The 12,627-nt window shown below is 38.2% G+C and overlaps 1 protein-coding gene across 1 annotated transcript in view; it reads right to left on the bottom strand.

Moving 5' to 3' along the window:
- Positions 1-12,627, bottom strand: part of GNAL (G protein subunit alpha L) — a 195,966-nt gene that overhangs the window by 98,275 nt on the left and 85,064 nt on the right.

Genomic DNA, 12,627 nt, shown 5'->3' with positions numbered 1-12,627 from the left:
TGACAGGGGAACAGGAAGGGAGAACGTCCTTTACTCACTCAGTAGACTGAAAATAAATCTGTATGAGCTAGAAGGAACATCATTAAGAGGTTAGTAGAGACAAGCAAAATTCTTTTAAGCCACCTGCTTGCCTGTATCCTTTTTCCAAAGGACTTTTACAATTCACATTTTTAAGTCTGTTTATCCTAAGGTATTTGTAGACATTACACTAAGATCATGTTAAGGAAGATGACAGTCTTTAACCTATTGATTAGCAACTCTGCTAAACTAATCTTAGTGCAATGGACTTTTGTTGACTGGATGGTTGTGTAAATCCATCTCCACATTTTGTGCAATAATTCTGTACCATGAAAAAATAACGCCACAAATCATTATCACTTACTGTTGATACAGTATAAAGGCCCAGACATAAAAAGCATACTTTTCCTTTTCCCACCTTAGTTCAGTTGAAATTTCAGCATCCACCTTGGAAAACTAAACCACTGCAAATATTCATGGGATTTTGGTAACGTTAATTACTGAATAAACACTCTTAGCTGTTATCTTCACGTTTTCTCACATTTAAGGTTTGCCCATAAGAAACTTAAGACTATGCTATGAAAATTGAAATTATACTTGCAGCTTTTAATGAAGAGCTGTCATGTTTGAAGAAAGCATACCTTCAAACTATCTAGCTGTGAACGGAATAATCTCATCTTGAAATTCATTAAGTGTTCAGTAATCTGAAAAGTACTACACTGCTCGTGTCTTATCTGCAGTAAGGAAAACCAGAGCTCTGTTGTAATTCACTGAACCTCAGTGATATCATATTACACTTACATTTGTAAAATGGCTATTTACTTTCACATACAAAGAATAATCTAATATTAAAAAGTGACATAAAAAAGTTACTGATGTAGTGAATCAGGCACCAAAACAAGTTTTTAAAGACTGTTCAATATACTAAAAATATCAAGCCCTCAGTTCCATACAGGATGGAAGTTTTAAAGCATTCCTACCATCAGGAACTCTCTTCTCTGTAAATTCCCCTCCAGCAACAACAACTTTCCCCTACTTTTAATAGCATAGTGTGAAAATAATGGCTATGTATTCTGTATCACCCACAGTAATTTTGGCCAGCCCAGGACAACGACAAATTCATACTATAAGAAACAGACCTATGGCAGTGTAGCTTTTCTTGGATGAAAATGGAGCTTGGGTATGTTGGAGTACATTGACTGGCTATTGATGCCACTGTCACTGGCAGTTTTGTCACTGGCTTCAGAAAAGCCAGCCTTCCAACTAAAAGACACGGAATAAATGAACTGCACCTCAGCTGAATAATTTTTCAAATAATAACTTGAAGCATGTCTGTTTAGCTGTTAAGCTCTGCCTAATTTAGAACAGCTATTGAAGGTTATTATTTCTGTTTTAACATACTGTTAGATGTCATTTTCCATATTTTGTAGTACAACTTTCCACAACAGCTATCTTCTTTTGCTGTTACATTCATTTTATGAATCACAAGAAAAAAGGGACACCAGACACTTCTAAACTAGCAGCACACACTCCAACTTACATTTTATGCACACGTATGTGTCAAGAACTATCTTATTATGGACTTAACGATATGTAGTCAAAATCATAAACCTGGAAATGCTATCTAAGTTGCTACATGTTCTACAAGCTTTCATTTTTTACTATATGTTTAAAAGGGCTATCCAATTAAAATGTAGTAATTCATAAATTCATAAACCTGTTCAGAATGCTCCAATTTTTCCATTTTAAGTCATTCTTTTCTTTACTGACTGTATTCTAAAGGTGGTTTACTATTAATGAGACTTTACAACAGAGGCAATCACTCTACATCTCAATGGCACTGGTGATGCTACACACCAGCCCCAAACCATATGCTGTTCTCCAGAAAATCATACTCGTTTTGCTGAAGATAACTGCAGTTCTAAGACAGGATCTTTGGTAAGTTACAGCATACAAAATGTCTTCTACCACAGAATGCTCTGAGAAAGTATCTTCCGGGGCTAAAAAATAGTTACAAACTATTGCTACAGTTCTAAACTCCCTGCCCCTCCCCGCCCCCCCCCCCCCCCCCCAAATGAACCGTGTAAAAATTGAATTTGCATATACTTCTGAAAATCAGCATTGCACACTGTGCACAATTAGAAGGACAGAAATCAGGTGTGTTATGCATGACTGAAGCAGGCTGGCAAAAAAGTCCATACAAAAAATGAAAGGACTGAAATGAAAGCATTACTAGTTGATAGAAACATCTTACAAGCTGCTGAAAAGAACAAAGAGATACATTAGCAAATATGACACATGATCCACTTTTATGCAGAACACTGTTCAGGAGACACTGTACATCTAGCCGAGACAGACTCAGGTAGCAGCACACTGGGGCAATGTTGCACTCAACATCCTCCTGCACCTGGGTACAGCATCACACCAATGGGTTTACAAGAATTCATTTCCTCAAAACTGTTTATGAGCAGCCTATCTTCCATTCTCCTTCAGAAGGAAAAATATTATGCAGCACTTTACCATTCTTAAAATGTGTATCATACCCAAGGAGAAAGGTTATCTGCAGCCGTAAGAATAAAATGTGACCATATGCATAAAAAGTAAATGTTACACTTAAATTTGTGTTGTAGCCTAACTTATTAAACTGTTTAAGCCTTACTGCAACATATGCTGTCTCTTTAGCTTGGTTGCCTAAGGGAAGGAGACTTATGCTGTCATATCATCTGCCTGACAATCAACCAAGCCTTGGACCTAACTATGCAACATATTGGCTAGTTCCAAGCAAATGCTGCAAAAAAGTGGAGGGCTCAAAAAAGGACTCAAAGTCTAACAAGACCTTTGTCGGCTGGAGGAAAGAGTTGGTTCAACACCTTCTTACTGAAGTGAAATTTTAGCGCGGTATCAACAAGTTACCTGGTTTTGCTGGGTTAGCTGCTGACCGACACGCATGGTCTGACCAGTCAGCCAGCACATAAAGGCACAGAAGGTGCCCTGACAAGCCCTGCCTCTTGCCCAGCTGGAAGGGCACTGCAACTACTCTGAGGAAAATCAAGCAACAGCAGAGCTGAAGGAGAAACAGGCTATTTATCGTCACTGGAGAAGTAGGCTGAGCATCTACAATACATCCATAGGCAACCAGAATGTATTAGCTCCATTATTTAGGGAACGAATTACAGTTTACAGGACTGAGAACAACACTTAGAGCTCCTGGTGAAGATCCAAAAGCACATTATGCCAGCACATACCCCACTCTGCTTTAGCTAAGAAAGGTAGGAGAAGGAATGGAAGAAACAGGATTAAGTTACTTGCTAGAACTGCACAAGAGATCAGGACTGACTGCCAAAATATTCCTCTTTTGCCAGTTGGGGATTATCTACTGACTCAAAATGCCAGTACTATGTACCAAGAGTGGCAATATAACATTATGTTAGCTCATTTGTGTAATATTCATATACAGCTATATTGACTGACACTTTAATATTACATATAATATTATATAATATTTCACTTGCATACATATAAATATATATGCAATATATATAAATATATAAAACTTGCAGAACCCTTCCCCCAAACCTAAGAAATTCTTCCAATGACCCTCCTCATAATCATGCCATAAAACAAACTTAAGATACAAACCACAGCTTTGTTAGCAGCTTCAGAAACCTTGGAACACAGTAACTCTTTGGGCTGTCTATTTAAAAGAGACTTCTGTAATCAAAGACATAAACAATGTGACAATCCAAGACAAAGTCAAAATTAGATTTAAATTGGACTTCTAAACCAAAGTACCCACCAGAGATATACTAGATTTACTACTACATTGTAAAATGTTTTAAAACTGCTTTCATGGCACGAAACATTTATTAACTTGAGGGAAAATTCACATCCCATGAAAACAAGTCTTTGTTTTAGAGGGTGTTCATTTCAGAAGTCCAGAATACAATGTTCATTTCCAGCTTACCCTCAAAAGTCAATTCATACAGATAACCATAAACAGTCACAAGTAAAAACTTACTTGAGTCCTAATGAACATGGCTTGCTACTACCACTTGCTATCAGTCACTAAAATTTTCAAGATACATGGTGACTGAAGACCAAAAAGGTCAAAATAGGCAATGATAGAAAAAAAAGCTGTCTAATGTACAGACAGCTAATAATTTTGAAATCTACAACTGCATTTACAGGAAAGTTAAAGCCAGAAGTTACTCAGTTCCATACCACATATTTAAGGGCACCAGTTCATAGCAAACTTTTTTTTAGTGTTTTCTTTTTGGCACACAAGGTGCAAAACAGCATTTCTAGAATTCATCTACAAGAAAAGCGTAATTTCTTGACCCACTAAAAGCATGACTAGCTCTGTAAATTGGGGTGTTATTTTTTTTATAGTATCACTGCCTGTTGTTTGCTGGCTATTTAGCTCTTTATTGGTTTTTTTTTTATTCATTTTTATACTTCTACATAGACACAGGTGGTAGGTACCTCCAGCTCCTAAATGACCTGCAGTGCAATTTACCGTAGTGTGTACTGTACAAAGTTCTTCGGTATCCACAGGAACAGTTACCAACTGATGTGAACTTCCTTCCCTAAAGAGCTTGTTTTGAATAACAAACTACTCTAGGGGGAAATACATTATCTTGTCTAATCAAATGTTCAAGTGAGACTCATTTCATTCCAGGGTTTTACTATGTGTTGTGGAAATGTGTGTGACACTGACCTTTAATTCCATCTCAACCTTAAAGTAAGACAGTAAAAGCATAGCAGCCCAATCTGCACATATGATTTTACAACTACTTTTAAATTGTTTAGAGAATTAATCAAGATCATCAAGATCTCCTGTTTTTTAGTGAATGTGCTAAGATTTTTGCTTTTGCATAATCTGCACAAAAGGGTTTTCGTAAGCATCAGTAGTTATTTGTTCTTACTTTGTACAGTCAACTTTAAAATACAGATGTTAAGCATACCACCTGACATCCAGTTTGTACTATCAACATGCTTCCTTTTATCCAAGTGTATTTATTCAGTGTTTTTTCATTAGCTAAAAATGTTTGACACTGAGAAATACGTACTTTAGACAGAAAACAATTCAACAGGACAACATCACATACATGCAGGGCAAAAGTTCATTTTTTGCATCAGACAGCTTGTGTCAGGTAAAGAGGCTGAGTTGTCTCTTGTGACGTCTCCCCAGGTGACATGAAGCAGAAATAGCTAAGCCACACCAGAGAGGCCTTCTTCTGAGAAGACACCTTTGGGGGTGTCTCCTGCCCAGGTCCCACCGGGGAAGGAAAGGACAAGTCAAGGACAGGGAGGAAAGATGAGGAAACCAAGGGCGATATTGGGGTGCCTTCTTCAGTGCCCCCTTCCCTTTGCCTCGCCCATCCCACAGCAGATGTCCCTAGACTGAAGACAGAATCTAGCAAGCCCATGGACAGTTAGGAAAGCAGAGAAGGAAAATCCTGCTGACACCGTGAAAAGCACTAATAAAGAAGGGAATATTCTGATGAATTATTCAGGTATGCAGTGCTGATTATGTGAGGAAAAAACCCACCTACATAATTCCTGTGGTTAAACATGTATCGATACTGCAATTTTTGGCACTTCTTTCAAGACAATAAACGACCCTATAAATTAAATAAGCACTATAATAAACAACATCTCAAAAACTGCTTCAATATTCAGGTGTTACTATACTTCTGCTGTACCAGTCAAAAACAGTTTTTATAGTCTTTACACATGCACACAAGGTATAAAGGTCTTGGTAAATCAGAATAAATCCATTAAATCCCAAACAAATACTCTGGGGTTTTTTGCAACTGATGCAAAACAGTTGTACTACATCCCTTGATCATTCTCTGCTTGTAAAGTGAAGAGTCACAAGTTTAAGATAGATCAGCTCTCCAGTGCACCAAAGCTGTATCTTTAAAAATCTCTGCATTTACAAAATACTTAAAAAACTATTCCTAATGATTCAGTTCTAAGCTTTATTGTGTTTGTTCTTGACATACTTTTGACATCCATTCATGTGAATGAGAAAACAAACTCGTTATTTCTCTTCCTCTCTTACTTACTGTTAATTTTCAGGTTTAGTTGGCTGCAGAGGTTAATTCTAAGTTGGCTGGCTTTAAATCACCTTTTCTATCTACCACTTTGCAAACCTTCTTGAAAACTTATTCTCATCTTAAAAACTGAAACCTGTAAGAAAACCTGCTTAAATTAAACCTTTAATTTTGAGTTAAATGTGAATTCTTTTTTTGGGTACTTATTTTGAAGAACAAAGTAACAATATTGGCTCCTATTGATATTCAAAAATGTGTTCAAAATTGGTACAGTTATATATTTATATTTTAGATAATTTGTGTTTAGACACAGATGAAGGATAACTTTATTCTAGTCTGAAGATGATTTTTTTTTATTTTAAACAAACCTGGTGACAAACATGCTCATGCCAATACTTTACTTCACATAATAATAATAAAAAAGGGAACTTCCTTTCCTCTGCCTCTTTACATGTTCAGGAAACATCACTGGGACGTTTTCCTTGTGATAACAGAGCATTCAGATTGTAGAGAAGTGAAAACGGAAAGGAAGGTAAAGCATGGCAGTAACACAATTTAAAATTAGGAATATTGCTAGATGCAGAGAAGCGTATTAGCTAGCCTCCACACAGTACTTGTTATTCAAGTGTTCAGCTAAGATGGTATCTTAGCATTTTTGTAAAGATAGATATATTCTCTTTCCATTTTTTCATGTTACATGAATCTGGGTTGAAACGTGAAGGAGGTTTTATTTCTTCCTCTCCTTTTTTTCTCCACGAGAAAAGATATGAAATTTAATGCTTGAGCTAATACAGGCGCAGATACCAGAGATCATAATTTAACATTTTCAGCAGGAGTTGAAAATTTCAACTGAAAAGCTTCACTGGACTTTATGAAGACAAAACATTACAGCATATCATATTTGCTCTCGATTCATCTCCTAAACAACACAATTCAGCTTAGCTAAATTCTGAATTGACCTTCAGGCTTTTAAAATGTATACATTAGACACAAGTGTGCCCCTCCAATAGCACCTCAGAGCTTGTGAAACTTCAGAAGTTTCACTGCCGAGTATGTGTGAAATGGCTTTACTCTTTCTGAAACTCCTACTGACAGCAATTTCCCCTCTAGCCAGCCATAGGCTCTCTCATATTATCAGGTAAGAGCTCATACAAGGACAGGCCAACAGAAATGATCTGATGATTCTCTTTTTGTAGAAGTCTTTCCTAGCCTACAGAAAGAAAACCATCACGCATTCTGGCAAGAAAGGCAATGTGCTCTCTCACACTTGTTATGGTGCAACTGGAAAAATTAAATAACGGCTAACAGGGGAATCTTACTGTCACATAAAGCAAAACTTTCACCTGAACAACAGCTGAGTGTTTGGTTTTTTTAGTTTTATTTATTTAAAAAACAATCTGCATAGTGCTGATGGGGATATGTTGGAAAGTAAACAGTAATCCCTTCTGGAAATGACTTCTTAAACCTTAAATTAAGGCTTCTGCAGGGTTATACCAGAGGTCTTTCTAGCTCACTATCCTTTTACCAACAGTGGATGCCCAACAAGAGATGGGCAAGGACAGCACAAACATATGTAACAACACTTCTCCCCAGTCTTCCAAGACCCGTTTTCAGGAGCTTGAGCCAAACAGGGTTTCCACATACTCAGGAGCCCTCAGCTGACTTCTGCCTTATGAACTCATCCCATCTCCCCTGAAGGCTGCGCAAACTGCATAAAATAGCTTCAATTCTACATAACTGTCACTGACATGTCATGGTACAGCGTTCCACTCTTACTTTACATCCACAGCAACACTATTATGCAGGCTTATCCAATACTGTGGGAACATGTAAAAAGAACTTAAACATATATACCTATAGGTACCCTCCCCTGCCATGCCTTTTGTGGCTAAATGACCACTCACAGAATTTTTGCATGCCTATCCATCATGTTTTCAGTAAAGACAATGTAGTAATAGAGCAGAAGAGGCTTGCAGTTACACAACAAAGCCAAGTGAGAAGGCTTGTTACACTAGACTCAAGCAGCTATGAAGCCTTTTATATACTGGAATTCATGTGAGTCGATTGCTTTTGAAACGCATCAGACAAAGCCTTAAAGCTCCAGTCCACAAAGTTAAGTTTAGAAATAACTGCAGTGAACATAGCTGTGTTTACTTACCCAAAAGGGCAAGGGTTAGCAAGACGGACCTGTTCTTACACCACCTAACCTCTGCAAGAAATGTCAGACTTTGCATCAGAAGCAAAACCAACACACTGCACTGCGTTTCTTCTAACACACAGATTTCCAGTGGCTTTTGGTCTGACCATAAACTGTGACCCTCGATACAGAGGTGGAGGAAGTAAGCTGCTTGTTTAGATAGCCATCACCTTCCCATTATGTCCTACCACTTGTTCCCATCTCCGCTTCTTCTTCCCCATCTTGTGTCACCCGCCCTCAGTTAAAACCACGGAAATGATCCGCACTAAAAATAACCTCTCCCTCCACCTCATTTGGTCAGGCCAAACAAACAGCTTTACCAGGACACAGCTGAGGGCACAGTGCAGGCATAAAAATGAGAAAGCAGAGTGGATAGTGATGGGGGAGGGCTGGAGAAAGGACAACAATGGCTTAGCTTGGCAGCACTGCTGGAGCAAATACACATGAAACTACACAGCATGCACTCCTTAGCATGTGTGCTCAGAGCAGACATATGGTTCAAAGACTGATGACTTGCATAAAATATAAAACCTGAAGAGAAAAATAACTGATGTAGGGAGAAGAAAAAGTTCTCATATGCACGTAAGTATCTCAAAAAAGTAAATTAATTAGAATGTCAGTTGACCAGTAAAATGCCCTGCAGTTTTGAAACATCAGGTCCCAACAAGAGCCCACCCTTAACACTGGAAAAGCCTGCCCAGAAATAGTATACACTGACCCAACTCAGCCAGTCCGTAAGTACAGCAAACAAAGAGTGCTGAGAGCAAATGAGCTCTCCCGCTAGAAGCAAATGCCTGGAATTCCCCCAGCAGTCAAGCTGACTGTCAAGAGTCAGGATTTTCTCCTGATTACATCCTCAAGTTCCATAGAGCAGCCCTTCACTGATCAACAAATGTTGGTATGTGATGGTAAAAGACCTTGTCGCAGCTAGCTAGTTTGGAGAGTGCTGTGACAAGTTACTTCTCCTACCTACAGAATTTACTATAATGAGCAAGAGAACTAATGAAACCTGATTTCCTATGAACTGTTTCCGCAGTTCCTTAAACCTCTCACTAGCAAAATCATCAGCTTTGCTGTAACTCTCCTCTCAAGCCCCTCTTAGGATGACAAACGCACTAGCACACATGTCCAAAAGCCTGCAGACTGCCAAGTGACGTCACTGGCCTCACACATGTACTTCCTTGCTGTGACAGCTGGGAGCTGTCACCAACACTTCAAAGGTACTCACCTGCCACCCTTCATTTGGGGAACTTTCCCTCTAATGCCACAAACTTGAGATAAACTTTGTTTTATTGTCCAAATCCGCTTTTCATTTCCATGTGCTTGAGGACCTACCGCTAAGAACCTAGGAACAGGATTCTTCTCCTCACCGTTAGCCACAAGATGTGCTAGTTCTTGAGCAGATTAGAAGCTTGTACAGAAATAGGAAGTGTCTTACACTTAAATGCATATATGTATGTCAGTGAATACATGTATGAATGCAAAACCTCCTCCTTGCTGCTTTTAACTGAAAGTACCTGAAGGCACGTCCTTTGCTTCTTTGAGCCTTTAGAGATAATACTCCCGACAGCATTACTTCCTCAACCATTTTTTTCTGCTTTTAGGAAAGAAAATATTAGGCCCTGTCTGATAAGGAGATGTGGATAAGTCTCCACCAGAAGAACAGAATCATTTGCATCTTGCCAGGATTTAGATTTAAAACAATCAATATGTGGAGGCACAATATAGTATTACATACTCTGTTATCGTCTGCTACACTGTCCAAATACCACTCTGTAAGAACATGTGCTATTTAAGAGAAATTTAAGAGAAATCATCACCATTTACACAAGACCATGACAAGTCAGGTAGATAACTAATGAAGTCTCTACTGAAGCTTTGGTTTTGGAAAAGAAGTCCCAGGAGCTTTCAACCAACATGCCCACAGGACCTCTGTGAACAGAAACAGTGGCAAATGTGAAAGACTAACTGATAGGAAGTCTATCTTCCAAAGTTTTCCAGATTTTCCTATGTTTTAACTTGAGCATGAGGTGATTCATGTCACTGAAAATACACCTTTAAATGCCTGAAACTGGGCAGTCACTTCTCAGTGTATTTGCAAGATTGTGATCTTTAAACTTACTGTTGTAGAGTATCCTGAACCATACAACCCAGAAGAGAGGAATTTTCTCCTCTCCTCAGGTTCATTTCCTCTGTCTGAAAAGACAGGCACAAGAATATGTTGTCACAGCTTTTTAAATGCTAAAATTTGTATGTGGCTCCCTTTCCCCTTCAACTTGCGAGCGTTCTCTTTTCAGGAGTAAACATACCCAGTTTTCTTTGTCTCCTCTTACTCTTGATGCTCTCCTCTGGACTCCATTTGTGTACTTTTTAAGTTCAGTTCCCAAAACTAGACACAATACCTCAGCTGAGGACTCACCAGTGCCAAAGCGAATGGCATAATTACTTCATGTCTTTTTGTAAAATAGTCTTGCTAATGCATCCCAGAATGAGTTAACTCATTGTTTGTGGTCCATTACTACAACAAAGAATTTTTCCTGCACTACAAGCAGGTTTTTTTTTTGCGTCCTGTATCCTCTTCCATTCCCTTCCCTAGAGATTTTCTGTTTATTCCTGAGAGGCTGCCAGAAGGGTATGACTGGTTGACCTGTTGGAGACAACGATGTTTGACAGGCTTAAATGTATGGATTTAGTATTATCAAGAACCTACAGCAACTTGTTCTTAATTCTTTGTACTGATAAAAAAACTGAAAAGTGAAACAGAATGGAATGATTCTCTTTGAAGTGTACAGTCACAATTGAGAGAAAAAATAGGAGGAACAGAGGTAGAGGTTTAAAAATGAGGAAAAGCCAATCCAAAATATATTTTAACAGTAAAAAGATGCCTTCTCTAGTAGCCACTCCTCACTATTTTTTCTCCTTTAATCATAATCTACAACTCATTTTCCCACAAACCACAAATGCTGAATCACCTAAGACCTAAATGGACATAAAAATTCTGCTGCTTGCAGCATTTCCCCAAGGGAGATCAAAAAGTTCAAAACATTTTCTCTTAGTAACATGCATTAGGAATTGCAAGGAAAAAAAAAAGTGGCATTTTTAATCATTTTCTCTAATGAGAAGGGTTCCAAAGAATGGTCATCTTTTATGCTAAATCAGGCAAACTGTAACAAACAATTAAAGAAAATGTATCGCCTCTCCAAAATCAGACTGAAGACCGAGTTCTTCTTCATTTTAAGAACAAAAATAACATGTGTTCTCCTTTTGCACAGAAGAAATTATTAGTTACGGTAGATAATTTAAAATATACTTTTTCATAAGGGATATATGGCAGCATTAGCAAATGAGGAGACACGTCATTACACATGAAAATAAAAAAAATTAATGTAATCGATTTTTTGAACTATGTATGTATTTGAAAAATGTATGACAGATCTGAAAATACCGATTAGAATAAGGATAACTGTCATTAACAGTACCCTTTGGGCTCTGCTAATGTTGGTACAGAGACCTTCATGCATATTCCTCCTACCTGAAATTGTGTTCAAATTCTCTTGGAATTATAAAATAATCTACTATAATTCCATAAAGATGTCAACTCAGTGTTCAAAAAACCCCAAACAATATAGGAATTATTAGAAAAAGATTAAAGAATGAAAAAGAAAACATAACGCTACTGTAAAAATCCCCAGTGTATCTACACCATGAGTACTGTGTGCAGCTCTGGTCTCTCATTGCCAACAAGGTCCACTAAAACTAGAAGATAACATGGAAAGGCAACAAGAATGAGCAAAGATATGGAAGAAGCCCTGTGAGGGAACAAGTTAGATTCCTTAAGCAGAAAGACAAATATTTGGAGTGATACGATACACAATGAAAAGGGCAATGTGGAAAAGATGTAATATTTCTAATAGACAAACTAGGGAAGATCGGTGGATAGCAGGCTTGGGGAGGGGGGGGTGGGTGGGTGGAAACAAAAACAAAACCCAGAAAAATCAATCAAGTGGCACTTCCTCATACAATACATACTTAAACTGTAGAACTCACTGCCATAACTGAAAGTTCACACAGGTTGGAGGGGGGGTGGGGGGAAAACCACAAAAGAATTCCTGGAAGAAAAATGCACCAAAGTTATTAAACAGAGAAATACCACTCCCAGTCAAAAAATACTTCAGCCATCAATCTGTGGAGACTAGGACAATCAATGTGGGAAACATTACAATGTGCTTGCCCCGTTCTTAAACTCTTTTTCCAGCTTTGCTATCAGCCGTAGTCAGATACGAGATCTGGTGCTAAATGAACCCGTGATCTGAGCTGGTAGAGTTTTCTTATGGTTTTATTGAGCTGTGCAAA

The sequence above is a fragment of the Falco peregrinus genome, chromosome 3, assembly GCF_023634155.1.
Source record: "Falco peregrinus isolate bFalPer1 chromosome 3, bFalPer1.pri, whole genome shotgun sequence".
Classification (NCBI taxonomy): domain Eukaryota; kingdom Metazoa; phylum Chordata; class Aves; order Falconiformes; family Falconidae; genus Falco; species Falco peregrinus.
This window is presented reverse-complemented; position numbering and strand designations above follow the sequence as displayed.